The sequence below is a fragment of the Dendrobates tinctorius genome, unplaced genomic scaffold (genome assembly GCF_039654945.1).
Source record: "Dendrobates tinctorius isolate UK_male_01 unplaced genomic scaffold, ASM3965494v1 ptg000016l, whole genome shotgun sequence".
Taxonomy (NCBI): Eukaryota; Metazoa; Chordata; class Amphibia; order Anura; family Dendrobatidae; genus Dendrobates; species Dendrobates tinctorius.
In genome coordinates, this window is record NW_027361684.1 from 14,570,432 (window position 1) to 14,585,209 (window position 14,778).

Below are 14,778 nucleotides of genomic sequence, written 5' to 3' on the forward strand. Positions count from 1 at the left end.
AGACGATTCAATTTTTTGTACATGATTATGAAGATATCCTTCCTCAGGTTTGAGGCATTTTCTAAAAAAAAAAACAGAAATAAACTGGCACTTATTGTTGATGGATTGTGGTAATGTTAATGCTCTTCACCACTAAGCTTTCAGGGAGGGGCAGTGGTGAGCCTGTAAAAGAAATGAGTTTGATGCCAATGTGGAGAGTGTGAAAAATTTGCATGTGGAGGTAGACTTAAGTGCTATGGCTCTGTGCAAATAATAGTCTGCACCTTGTCACCAGTAGAGTAGGTTTTAATCCTCCATTGAAGTAGGAGAGACTGGTGGATGAAAATACATATAGGGTGAACTGGTGCCTGTGCATGGACGTCGATTGCCTGTAAAGTGGGTGTAAGCTTTTGAGAGGGAAGTGGTTTGACCAATTTGGTAAGTAAAGCGATAAAAGGCATAACTCACATCATCACTACAAGACAGCATAGGAAAGTGATAGTAGTACTGTGAATAGTTCATTCTTCTGAGATATACTGTAGGTGGAAGACGTTACTTTACAAAAGATTGGTGAAAAATAAAAAATAAAAATTTTAATGGAGTATTTCCTTTAAAACAAAGATTCATTTTGGAGCCTATGTATGTTATTACACTCCGACTATGGAAAGAATACAATCAGAAGAAATGCAATTTGCTGCCTGAGACTTTGCTTTCTCCGCTTTCTCTTCATCCCCTCTTTCCCCCTCCTTTTGGTTCCCGTTGACGCGGTTAATTTATTAGCTTTACAGAAACTGTCTCGCTGGTATTACTTAACATAATTCTTTCTTATTAAGCGAGGAGAGTACATTTGTTAGCTCGGCCCAGACGATGGTGTTTTGCCTTTTACATCATCAGCCGTGAAATTCACTTCTTGATCCTTTCCCCGCTGCTGGACCTCATATCTCTGACCCTTGGGGCAAGAAGCTGAGAAACGGAGCTTGCAATGAGCGATACCCTGCTAGAGAGATAGGGAAAGGAGAGAGAGACAAGGAAAAAGAATAAGACATACAATATACGACATATACGGAGCTGTAAGCACAACGGTAGGCAGGCTCATCTGCATCAATGTGTGCTATACACTTTATTACTGCATGACTCCATCCTGCTAATAACAGGGCAATAAAACGCTTTAAAGGAGAATTACGTATTTTCTTTGCCATTATTTTTACGCACATACAGTTCGAAGCATAAGCTCACAGTCCATATATTTAAAGCCCTAGGCAGGCTTTACACGTAATAATATTGCACCAGATAAGATAACCCTTGCTGCAATTCCTTATTAGAAGAATAAAACATCTCTATTGCAGATTTGTCGAAAAGTATTTTGCTATATTGGGAACGAGTGTTATGAAAAAGCACTCCATCATTTGAAAAATGGAAATCATAGACTAAAAATGGAAATCATAGACTAAAAAAGGAAATCATAGACTAAATGAGGCCTTGTTCACATCTTCACTATAGCTTATATTCATAATGGAAGCCCATAGCTGCCTGTCACATCAAAAAAACACACGAAATGAACACCGATGACTTATGATGGAGTACAATGGGCTCCATCACTTTTGTTGCTGTCAAAAGTGACCAAAAATCCCAAAACGAAGCATTACTCTGCTACACTGGTGTGAAAAGTGCCATTGTAGAGGATACCGATGATACAAGAACACTGGGTAGAGAGCATTTCCTGGGAAATTAAATGACTTCAAATATACTTGCAGATATTTTAAGAGTGTAAAGCCTCATTAGAGACCCAGACTTTATCAAAGCCAATACTCAAGATGGAGACCAGGATTCGGCTCTGTCTTTGGTGCCACATTGTATCAGGTAAAAGAATCCTTCAGATTGCTTCAATATATATTTATTTTTTCTCAATAAAACCTTTAAAATAGATTGCTCACACAACGTGTTTCAGATGGCATCAGCCTTTGGCAGTAACCAGCCGAAACGCGTAGTGTAAACAAACTATTTTAAAGGATTTATTGGTATAAATAAATATATATTGAAGCAATCTGAAGGATTCTTTTACCTGATACAATGTGGCACCAAAGACAGAGCCGAATCCTGGTCTCCATCTTAGCTTCTACACTGTGGGAAACTCCCGGAAGCATTTTCCCCTATTTCCCCAGGAACGGCTGCAGTCTATTGCATCCAAATTCAAGCTAAAACGGGAGTTGTGCTTCAAATTGCACAACCGCATCAGGTGAGCAAGTTTCCTATACTACTCACCACTCACGATTTGATTCAAACTTACTACGCTTAGATAATGCCATGTCTTTTCTCTTTTAGGATCTTCCATTATTTTGGCTCATAACCAATACTGTTATTAGTCCATATTAAATGTACAGTAAGTGTGTCATTTAAGTACTAAGGGCCCAATTTTGCAAGAAGACTTGTGTTACAAAAGTTTTGGGCCTTATGTGATTGCATAAAAATGTAGCACCTTTTAGCATTTTTAGAACATCTCTGCCAACTTTTTGAAAAGTGGATAAAAGTAAGCTGGGTGGGGCATAGTTTACCACAGCCAGATAAACTCATGATAATTTACACCACATGGTGTAATTTATATTCAAAATGTATTGCTGTGCAAGATAGGAGTACATTTCTGATTAATTTGGTTTTTCTCATGGAATTTGCTGCATCTTTCTCCAGTGGACTCTGCATCAAAATTGGCTATTTTTTATTCAGATGATTTTACTTTTGTACTGGACAGACTCCAACTTCCACACAGTTCACTGCAGCTCCAGCTTACAGACTGCTCATCTTTCCTAGCTGATCTTTGCAAGTCTCCATTCAGAGAGAAACCCCAACACGTCTCTCTCTCACCTATAACTCACATTTTGGCTGGTCACCCACCAGCAGCACACTCAACTCTGCTCAACAGCCAGCAAACTAACACACCAAGTGAACACATGCCTGGTTCTTAGTCAAGATTAGTCAGGGTAATGTAATCAAGACCTGCAGTGCTAGGATTTAACCCAGTCCTACCTGGTATTGCTACAGTTTGTAGACTTTTTTATTCAAATTTTTTTACATAATTATCTGGATTCTTACATCTATAACAAATATATATATATATATATATATATATATATATATATATATGTTTACATACCCCGGCAGAATTTTTTGCTCTCTTGGCCTTTTGTCAGAGAGTATGAACAATAACACCAAAACTTTTTCTCCACTTATGGTTAGTGGTTATGTGAAGCCATTTATTGTCAATCTACTGTGTTTTCTGTGTTTTCTCTTTTTACATCATAAAGACAACCCAAAACATCTAAATGACCCTGATCAAAAGTTTACATACCCTGGTGATTTTGGCCTGATAACATGCACAGAAGTTGACACAAATGGGTTGGAATGGCTACTAAAGGTAACATCCTCACCTGTGACCTGTTTGCTTGTAATCAGTGTGTGTGCATAAAAGGTGAGAGAGTTTCTGGGATCCAGACAGACTTGTCAACGGATCTACGTGAAAAGGTGGTTGAACCATATAAATCAGGTAAGGGATACAAAAAGATGCAAGGAATTGATAATGCCAGTCAGCAGCGTTCAAACTGTGATTAACAAATGGAAAATCAGGTAGGCCAACAACTGCCAGGAAAATTGTTCGGGATGCAAAGAAAAACCCACAAACAACATCAACTGAAATACAGGACTCTCTGAAAATGAGCAGTGTGGCTGTTTCAAGATGCACAATAAGGAGGCACTTGAAGAAAAATCGGTTGCATGGTCGAGTTGCCTGAAGAAAACCATTACTGCGCAAATGCCACAAAGTATCTCACCTACAATATACACAAAACAGCACAGAGACAAGCCTGAAAACTTCCGGAACAAGGTAATTTGGAGTGATGAGGCCAAAATTGAACTTTTTGGCCACAACCATAAACGTTACATTTGGAGAGAGGTCAACAATGCCTGTGATGAAAGGAACACCATTCCTACTGTAAAGCATGGAGGTGGATTGCTGATGTTTTGGGGATGTGTTAGCTACAAAGGCACAGGAAACTTGGTCAAAGTTGAAGGAAAGATGAATGCAGCACGTTATCAGCAAATACTGGAGGCAAATTTGCACTCATCAGCCCGGAAGCTGGGCATGGGACGTACTTGGACGTTCCAACATGACAACGATCCAAAACACAAGGCCAAGTCGACCTGTCATTGTCTACAGCAGAACAAAGTGAAGGTTCTGGAGTGGCCATCTCAGTCTCCTGACCTAAATATCATTGAGTCACTCTGGTAAGATCTTAAGCGCACAGTTCATGCTAGACAGCCCAGGAATTTTCAGGAACTGGAAATGTTTTGCCAATAAGAGTGAGCAGAACCTCATTCACAAGTACCACAAAAGACTTCAAGCTGTCATTGATGTTAGAGGGGGCAATACACGGTATTAAGAAATGGGGTATGTAAACTTTTGATCAGGGTCAGTTGGATGTTTTGGGCTGTTATTATGATTTAAAAAGTGAAAACACAGTAATGACAATAAATGGCTTCTCCCAACCAATAACCATGAGTGGAGAAAAGTTTTCATGTTATCATTCATATTCTCTGAAAATAGACCAAGAAAGCAAATATTCTGCTGGGGTATGTAAACTTTTGAGCACAACTGTATATACCCATAAGTATCAACAGTATATTAGAGTCAAGTGTGTTGCAAAACAAATGGTGCTAACATTGTGCGTTTGCATATTATGCTAGAAAAGGTATAATGGATGTGAATAATGAGATGCAGCTTTCACCTTGAAGAGTTGTGCATGTCGTTGTTACAATTCCACTTTGAACCTAGTGAATATTCGAGTCTCAAGCCACTGTTGTCAGCCAAAGGATGGAAACGCCCAATGGGGTCTTAAGTTTATTCATTCAAATAGTATGGACAACTCCTCGATGGCGACGCTCCGTAGGTTATAGTGATAAAATCTGGAACTACATATATTCCAAAGTTGTAATCCACAACACAATCATATATATACAGTATATATAATAAATGTCATTATGGGTTTCAACATTGAAAAATTTGCTGTTCCAGATTCTATTACAATATCCTATGGAGCGATGCGAACGAGAAGTGGTCCGTGCTATGTATGTTGCCTCTGACTTCAGACTCATATATACTGTATATGGAGCCTCTGACTTCAGACTCATTCAGACATCAATGATTTTTCACATGCAGATTTTCTTCAGTGTTTTGGATCACATTTTCGTCAGTGTGAAAATTTTTACCATCCGAAATTCATCTTTTTTTACATAAGATATTTCTCAATCTTTTCCTTCAGTGTGGTGTCCAATGTTTCCACAGACACGCAGGCTTCCATTCAAAAGCTTTATTCGCAACTAGGATCGAAAACAGACAAGTCTTCTAGTGGACTGCATGTTCTGCAAAAAAAAATCTCAGCCATGTGAATAACCACATAGACTATAATGGGTACAAGAAATATCAGTGAAAATCACCGATAGAACTCGTATGTGAAAAACGGATGTGTGAATGAGCCCTTAGATTAGAGTCTATCAGATAGTCCAGTAGGAGTTTCATCAATTTTGGCCAAAAATGTTAACAAAAATTACTTAAATCTCAGCAAAATCAATGACTTAGGCTAGTTTCACACTAGCGTTTTTTGCCAGCAGCGCACGTCGCCGCTAAGCCCCGCCCCCTGCCCACCCCTCCGGTCATCTCCGCCTAGTATCGCACACGGCTGCATGCGATCTGCACACCCTATCTTTAGCATAGGGTGCGCGACCTTGCGCTAGTAGAATTTAGCGTGCGCTGCGCCCTTTTGACAGTGCTCCGAGCGCGCCAAAATGCAACATGGTGCAGGGGCAGGCAGGGGGGGAGGGGGCGGGGCTTAGCGGTGGTGTGCGCTGCTGGCAAAAAATGCTAGTGTGAAACTAGCCTTAGGCAGTCTATATTTGCATTGGATGCTCAATGCATCGTGCACAGAATCATATCTTACTTTGCAAAAAAAAGCCATGTCCCCATTGGGAGCATAGCCTGACTTTACATGTAGAAACAGTTATAGGAATCACTAAGCATCACTGATATACTGTGTATGATATATGCACACTATGCCTACAGTGACATTTGCAATGGGTTGGGTTTTTTTTTCTCTAATGGCGCCACTCTTGTCTCCTGTTTATAAGTTATGTTTGGTGTGGAACTGCCCCATAACTGAGTTATGCTGCAATACCAGATTCAACCAATAAACAAAAGAGGCGATGTATTTAAAAAAAAGGTTTTCATACGTTCCCTATATACTGTTTTCACATTTTTTGAGATCATGTGCAACTAAAATTATGAGTTCATGCAATCCAAAAGTATCTAAGCACCCCATTTCAAAGATATACTCTATTATGTTTCTAACATATCTAGATAAAGGATAACAAAATTGGAAGATTCTCTTAAAGGGAATCTGTAAGTAGGTTTTTGCTACCTCACCTGAGCGTAGCATGGTGTAGGAAAAGAGACCCTGAATTCAGCGATGTATCACTTAGTTTACTGGGTGCAGTAGTTGTGACATAATCAGAGTTCTTAGATTTAGCAATGCAGCAGAGCTGAGACAGCTAATCCTGCCCTATCACAATTAACCCTGCCCCCACCAGGCACAGTATGTACATAATCTATTGAAAGTGAGTTTCTTAACACAGGAGTTGGGGGAGTCGAGCCATGACTCATGTGGTAGCTAGTCACAGCAATTATAATGTCTTAGTGATAAAACCTTCATTGTAAGTAAAGAACAGCACACAGCCTGATAAGTAGCACATCATTGAAATCTGTGATTTAACCCCTACCTCATGCTGTCCTCTGATTACATAGCAAAAGCCTGCTGACAGATTCCCTTTAAGACGTTTTCACCTTCCATAGAAGGAATAGAGGGCAAATAAGAGAAGCTGTGAGCTGGGAAAACACACCTAAAGAAAGCCTTATAGATCAAGTGTTAGCCAAGAGAAGGGAGGCCTATCCTGTGATTGGGATGAGATATATCACAAGGCAAAGTGATACTGACATTATAACAGAAGGAGTCTCTTAGGAGAGATAGGTGAGAAAAAAAAATACAGACAAAGCGCATTAATCTGAGAAAAGGAGTCGATCAGACTTTTCTTCAAGGACTGATAATCAGGCTAATAGCCCAGGAAAGACACTCATGGAAAAGCCAAATGTAAAAAACGCACAGAAAACAAACAGGATGTAAGCCAGGGAGCCGTGCTACAGGCAGGGGAGGAATCAGCCATGACCATGAAACCTTATTGAGGATTAATCCGCTGTGTCCAGGCATTAGTCTCCTTCTTTCTATGTGCTTAGTGAATGTGTTAATGTGTCAGAGGAAAAGAGCTTGATTTAGGAAGGAAGAAGGATTTAAGAAGGAACGGCCAGGCAATATAAATTTCACGCTAATCAAGAATTTTATAGTAGACGTGAAAAGTCCTAACAAGCGCATAATACATTGTCCTCTCCCAACTGTATAAATCTATTAGATTTTATCCATGTTGGACTGGCCAAGAAAATCACCAGGGGTTGCACTTGTGACCCCTTAAGTCTGACACAATAATGAGCACCTATAATAACAATGCCCCAAAGGTCACACAATAGATTATAAGGCTTGAAGAACCTCACTAGATGTCATGGAACATTTTTAATGGATTTAATGACAAAGGTATTAAACTTTATATTTGCAGGTGTATTTCTCCTTATCTTTGCTCCTGGCTCAACAAGATAAGTGATGCAAGATGACCTGCTTTGAAAAACAGAGAACATGATTTTGGGATACCCTATCACAAGAGGTGTATACCACGTGTGTTGTGGTAGATCAGCTCAGCCACATGTACGCGGAGGTAGACACTGGAACACTGTCTCTTTAAAATTTCCACTGGTTTATTACAAATGCAGCTGGAGCGGAAAAAAGGTGGACAACCTCTCAACACCTCTATGGTTGTCCACAAAAAGCCAACCCTTAAAATGGCTTATTAATCCCTTTCAACACATGGTGTGCTGGAGCAAACTTCTGGGTTTCAAATCACTGAAGCTAATAGCCTCAGTGAAACGAAACTCCCCTCCAGCACATTGCCAGTGACTTTGTCACAGTGTCTATATCTGGCCACCCAGTGGTTGTGATGTGAATTGGAGTACTTAGCCAAATTTCAGTAAAGGTGGATGCATCTGTATATGACCAGTGTACAGACAATGTATAAAACGCAATTAAAGATGGATATGCATGCTGAAGCTTATACTACAAAGGAAAATTGACCAGAAAAAACATACTTGCTTTACTATATCTGAAATACCTAGATGGCACAGAGGGTGCTTGGTTATTCTCCAGAATCAAGCAGTCCATTACCATTGCACTTTAGCAAGTGTACGATTCCATAGGCATCCACTGTGCACTTCTACACAGAGTAATTTCCGATCTGCAATAGCATGATCATGAGCTTTAAAGAGGCTGACCCGTTTCTAGGCCCACTGCTAATTCTCTTCCAGTGCTTCCAGTGTCAGTTATTGTCTGCAGTACTGATGAGTGAACGCGCTCGGATAAGGTGTTATGTGAGCATGTCTTCTGAGTGCTCGAAAAATATGTTCAAGTTCCCGTGGCTTCATGTCTCGCGGCTGTTAGACAGCTGCAACACATTCAGGGTTGCTGTTTGTTAGCAGCAACACATGCAAGGATTGCCTAACAGCCGCGAGACATGCAGCTTCGGGGACTTGAACATATTTTTCAAGCACGCTGAAGATACTTGGTTAGCACATGAGCACCTGTTCGCTCATCACTAGTCTGCAGCTCTGACTTCACGTTGACAATGCAGCAGCCAACACTGAGTTTAGCTGCTCTGCCCAAGTAGACGGAACACCTCACTCAGAGCCGATGAGCTCATTGATTGGCTACAGAGCTGTTGAGAAAAGTCTACCTTAATTACCTACATGAACACCATCAGCACTTACCTCCTAAAGAACATTTACATCAATTCTTAGCCTTATGTAGTCTGATTTGCAGCTAAAGAAGGGGATGTCCTACAAAGTACATTTTAATCAATAGATCTTATAATAATAATAATACTTCACACAATTGGATGTGTTAAAAAAAAAATGTTCCTGTGCTGAGATAATCTTATAAATGAGCCCCTGCTGTGTACTGAGTAATGGCCGTGTCTGACCGTGCAGGGACAAAGTCTGATCATACAATTCCTGGCCATGGGAGCGAAAGAGAGTATACAGACAGGACAAAACAGGATCACAGCGGATTCTCTCTGAGAGACAAAACATTTCACTGGCTGTTTTTAAACAATGTTTTAGCTCACAGTACACTGCATCAGAGCCCTAGGTTAGGAATATAAACCAAAAAAAGCTCTAAGTTTATATGATAAACTTATTTTTAGGGCTCTGACATATATATATATATATATATATATACTGTATATATATGAAAAGAATTTTCCTACACAACCAACAAAAACAATGTGCCAGAAAATGTATTACTGGCAGAACACTAGAACAACAATGTACGACAAGCTAGAGCAACTATTTGGCAATGTTTTTCTTTTTTCGTATCACGATCTTTACTAAGAACGAAAAAAATGATTTTTTAAAATTTTCACACTGGGGATTTTTTTAGTCTCTAACTTCCTGTTATTTCAGGAAATCTACATGGACTTTAGCAACAACGAAGAGACCTAATGAGCCTGATGTGAAGCGATGGGGCACAGGAGGAGCTGTAACATCACCTATTGTGATTGGTGGATACTGTGTTATCAGCTGTGCATAGAGATGTTTCATGTCATTGTAAGTCTGCCTCTGATGATAAGGAGTCTGCTGAAAATTTTTCCTAGAAGGACAGAAATATGAGTCTAAAATATCCAAAGTGGCCAGTGTAAAAATTTCGAGATGATTCATTTACCGTAGTTTTTTAATGAAGACCATGGTACGAAAAAAAACATAAAAAAAAATACAAATATACACATAAACCTCATTGAAACAATTGGTCATTTTTTAATTACACTTTCTCATTAAAGAAAATAATAAATTAGAGATATTTTATGTGCTTGGTTCTGTAAAATGGCATATACTTTATTGCTTTGACCTCAAACACACTTGTAATCCTAGAAACGCAGATAGGTGATGTGAAAAATGTGTTATTCATGCTGCAAGATGTATATTATTACAGGATGATGGCTGATACTGAACGTATTATGGGAGTGACTCTTACTATTGTCCAAGCAGAAATGTAAAGATTGCGCTTTTAGACAAATAAAGTAGAGAGGTATAGTCAGGAGGAGGTGACCAGTGCATGTCCCCCGAGGTACTTGGACTCAGGGGTGGGACCAACAATTTTTGACCAGGTTATGTGGAATCAGAGAGAGGGGAGAAATATAAATCTTTGCTGAGTAAGTAACCACAGATCACATCTGGTTTCTTTAACTCTTGACCATCAGCTGGTATCAGGGCCGGACTAGCCAACTGGCAATTCTGGCACATGTCAGAAGGGCCTGTGTGGTCATGTGCTGCTTTGTCTGCTATGTTGTTAGCAGAAAAGGTGTTCTCAAGACACCCATACTGATAAGAGTTGTGAAGGAGCACAAAGTCGCTGACTCCGTTACTTACCCCAGCAGGCCACAGGTATCATTAGAAACATTGGTCTTGTAGCAAATATTCCTTTCCTCCATCCAGGTTAATCTAATATATAAAGCTCAAGTGTGTGCATGTATGTATGCATGTGTGTGTATGTCCGGGATTGGCATCCGCACTGTCGCAGCTACAGCCACAAAATTTGGCACAGTCACACGTCTGGATCCCGAGAGCGTCATAGGCTATGTTGTGAGGCGAAATTTTATCCCCGCATGTTCCAATTCACCAGACAATTTTGCCCCTATCTACATAATGGGGAAAAAGTGTGTGTGTGTCAAGCCCCGCCCCTCATTATGATGTCATATTGGTTGCCATGGCGACGCTGTTGTCATCATAGGTTGCAAGCCCCGCCGCTCATTATGATGTCATAATGGTTGACTATGGGAAGGAGGATGTGTGATGGGTATATGGGCACTGGACTATGGGATGGAGGATATGCATGATGGGTATATGGGCACGGGACTATGGGATGGCGGATATGTATGATGGGTATATGGGCACTGGACTATGGGATGGAGGATATGTATGATGGGTATATGGGCACTGGACTATGGGATGGAGGATATGTATGATGGGTATATGGGCATGGGACTATGGGATGAAGGATGTGTGATGGGTATATAGGCATGGGACTATGAGATGTAGTATGTGTGATGGGTATATGGGCACTCGACTATGGGATGGCGAATATGTATGATGGGTATATGGGCATGGGACTATGGGATGGAGGATGTGTGATGGGTATATGGGCATGGGACTATGGGATGGAGGATGTGTGATGGGTATATTGGCACTCGACTATGGGATGGAGGATATGTATGATGGATGGGTATATGGGCATGGGCCTATGGGATCGTGGACATGTATGATGGGTATATGGGCACGGGACTATGGGATGGAGGATAATTATAATTTGCTATAACTAACCACAGTTAGTTACTATGCCCGGCCAGCGCCGGGCTCTTCAGCTAGTATTAGTAATATATCCCATCTGGTGCTTGGGGATGGGGACTGGGCCTGTGTGATTTCAAATGCCAGGGCTGAATTTCAGCCCCAGTCCGTACCTGGTTGGTAAAATTCAGGGAAGCTGCGTTTGGCTACAGATTTTATGCCAACCATTAAAATGAATGGCTCACCATGAAATCCCTATTCTGTGACATCCCTATGGTTGAATAAGGCATATGGAAAGTGCTCTTGTTGTGAGATGACTACTTTGAGATAAACCAGATTGTGGTTTGAATACAGAGAGGTGCAATGTGACAGGATTACATTTCGGCACTTCTTCCCCATCGAGTGCATCTCTTCTGAAATGGCATTGCTTTTAAGTCAGCATCCACACATTTGGCAAATAATACAATAACACAGGAAACCAATGTCTGCTCACAGAGTTCCTTAACAGGAGGCTGTGATTGTTTAGACAGCGAGTGTTGAATTTTCTAAGAGAACCTCTATTATTGATACGGTTCTGAGCTGGGAAATGATAAGTGCAGGATAGATCTTCAAGCTTTCTACCTTATTTGCCATTCTGTGAAAAATAGGTAGTTTGAAAGGAAAAGGAAATATCAAACACAGAGTTAAGAAAAAACACTCAATAATAAATGAGTGGCAAAGGGTTTAAAATGCACCTGTAGGTGGTGGCAGGGCCAATATTAATACAAATGACAAAGCAAAGGAAACCATAGTAAGAAGTAAGGTATTTGTCAGGTGATGTGGTGTACCACATTAAATATTATGGATACACTGGTCCTCATTGGACAGGAAGAGTTTGCCATTTAGAGATGGCAAATGTAATGCAAATGGACATTTGTAACAGTTCAAACGGACTTTACTCACCCTGTGGGCAACAAGCTTGATAGTTACAAGATCTTTCTAGAGGTAGATGGTTGGTATAGAGCAATGTGCTGACATACTGGCAACACTTTGCTCACTCTTGTGACATTCTGCTGACAAACACCTCAGCAGCACTTTCTTTACAAAGACACAATCTTCCTTTAGAATGGAGGGCAACATACATGTAAAGTGCTGATCGAGGTCACTTCTTTTGGAAGCAGTACCCTGCATTAGTCTTTACAGCCTACTCTCTTAGTTACCACATCTCAGTTCCTCACATACAGTCACTTATCTCTGGCTGTATTAGATGTGGTACTTCTTTTCACACCCAGGTCTCATCACACAATCCTTACAATCAGAAATAAGCCTCTATGCTCCTCTCTGATGTACATTATCTAATCTTATGATGGCCAAACCTCATCATGTTGGAGGATATCTTTACTTGCAGAAATAAGACTTTATGGTGGCATTCCTTGTCTTCTTTCTGTAATGGTGGCAGTCTCATCCAGGAGAGCTATTATCCTCCTCCTGGAGTGGACTATTTTAACTGCAATGTACCCTGAAGATTCTTACAAGCTCCTTTTTGGCCTTAAATAAGCAATCACATTTACTGTACATATATATATATATTTATAAAATGTGTGAATATTTGCATGTGATAATAGTGTGATAATATACTCACCTACTGCTGCTCTTTGCTGCCCAGTGCCGTTCTGCTTCGCTTCTGAGTGACGTCACCACAATTGTGACTAGACTGCTCACTCTATGCTCTATGCATGAGCTAAAGGTCTCTTTTACAATGAAAGCCTATGGTGCCTCGTTTTGATGCTCCATAGGCTTACATTGTAAAAGCCACTTCTGGGTCAGCAGGGCGCAACATCGTTCCGCCAGTCTGCAGAACAGTGTTGTCACTGAAAAAAGTAGCAAAACTGTGCTGCACAACAGACAGAGGAGCGGTAGGTATATTAATACTCTCACATTACAATACATGCACATACATTCATATAGACATGTTCAATAAAAATATATATGCATGGGATGTTGCTTTAAATAGCTTATGGGTGGCATAGCAATTGAAAAGTGTTATTCACCTTCTTAACTGGTATCTCTCTATCTCGGCTGTCTTGCATCTGACTTCAGTTTGTCTGAAAATCCTTAGTAGTGCTAACAATACAGGAGAATTCACTTTCTGCCATGCTAATGGTAACTCCATACTCCCCAAGTCAGCATTTTACAAATACAAAGCAGCATGGTGTGTTAACTTTTTATGCTCTGCATCCATCACTTCAAACATCAATTCTGCCATTCAGTGGCCTGCTGTCTGGACATGTTAGACCAGGACACATCTGCTACAAAAAATATGATACACAAAATTACTTACAGTACACGTGTGGCACTTCACTGGATTTGTTGCATTGTTGTCTCAGGCAACATATAAACAGATGGCCTAGGATATAACATTGCTTTACATATAACCACATATCATAACATTAACATGGCATTCGCACAGTCAAAGACAATTCAATATATAGCAACAGGGATTCTCACAGCCAAATTCTGTTATTTGTAATATACAAGTAGGCTGAAAAACCCATTTTCAGCCCACTTGCAAACATGTTCATATTCATTTTGCCCCACTCCTCCATACAGATCTCCAGATCTTTTAGGTTCCAGGACATCATTGGGCCACATTGAGTTTCAGCTCCCTCCAAAGATCCAAAGATTTTCTATTGAGTTCAGAACTGGAGAATGGCTAGGCCACTCCAAGACCTTGAAATGCTTCTTAAGGGTGTGTGCACATGTTACAGATTCTGCTGTGGATCCGCAGCAGAATTGGCCCCGCGGATCCGCAGCAGTTTCTGCTGTGCTGTACAGTACCCTTCTAGTCTATAGGAAATGAAATCCGCAGTGCACATGGTGCAGAATTTTCCGCACGGATTTGCTGCGGTTTCAAATCCGCAGCATGTCAGTTCTTTGTGCAGATTCCACTGCGGTTTGGCACCTGCTCCATGGCAGGTGTCAAACTGCAGGGGAAACCCGCAGACTAAACCGCAGAAAATCTGAAGATAAACCCATCCATCCTCCGTTCAATATGGTCCAGTCATATTGTCCCCTTTGCAGAAAAGCATCCCAAAAGTGTGATATTTTCCCCACCATGCTTCAAAGTTGAGACGGTGTTCTTGGGGTTGTACCCATCCTTTTTCTTCATTCAAACATTGTAAGTGGAGTTGATACCAAAAAGATCTATTTCGGCCTCACCTGACCACAAGATCTTCTCCCATGCCTCCTCTTTATCATCCAGATGGTCATTGGTGAACTTCAAACAA

At 40.6% G+C, this 14,778-nt stretch overlaps 1 protein-coding gene across 2 annotated transcripts in view; it reads left to right on the forward strand.

Moving 5' to 3' along the window:
* Window positions 1-14,778, forward strand: part of SEZ6 (seizure related 6 homolog) — an 879,252-nt gene that overhangs the window by 407,703 nt on the left and 456,771 nt on the right. The gene's annotated exons all lie outside the window — the stretch shown is intronic.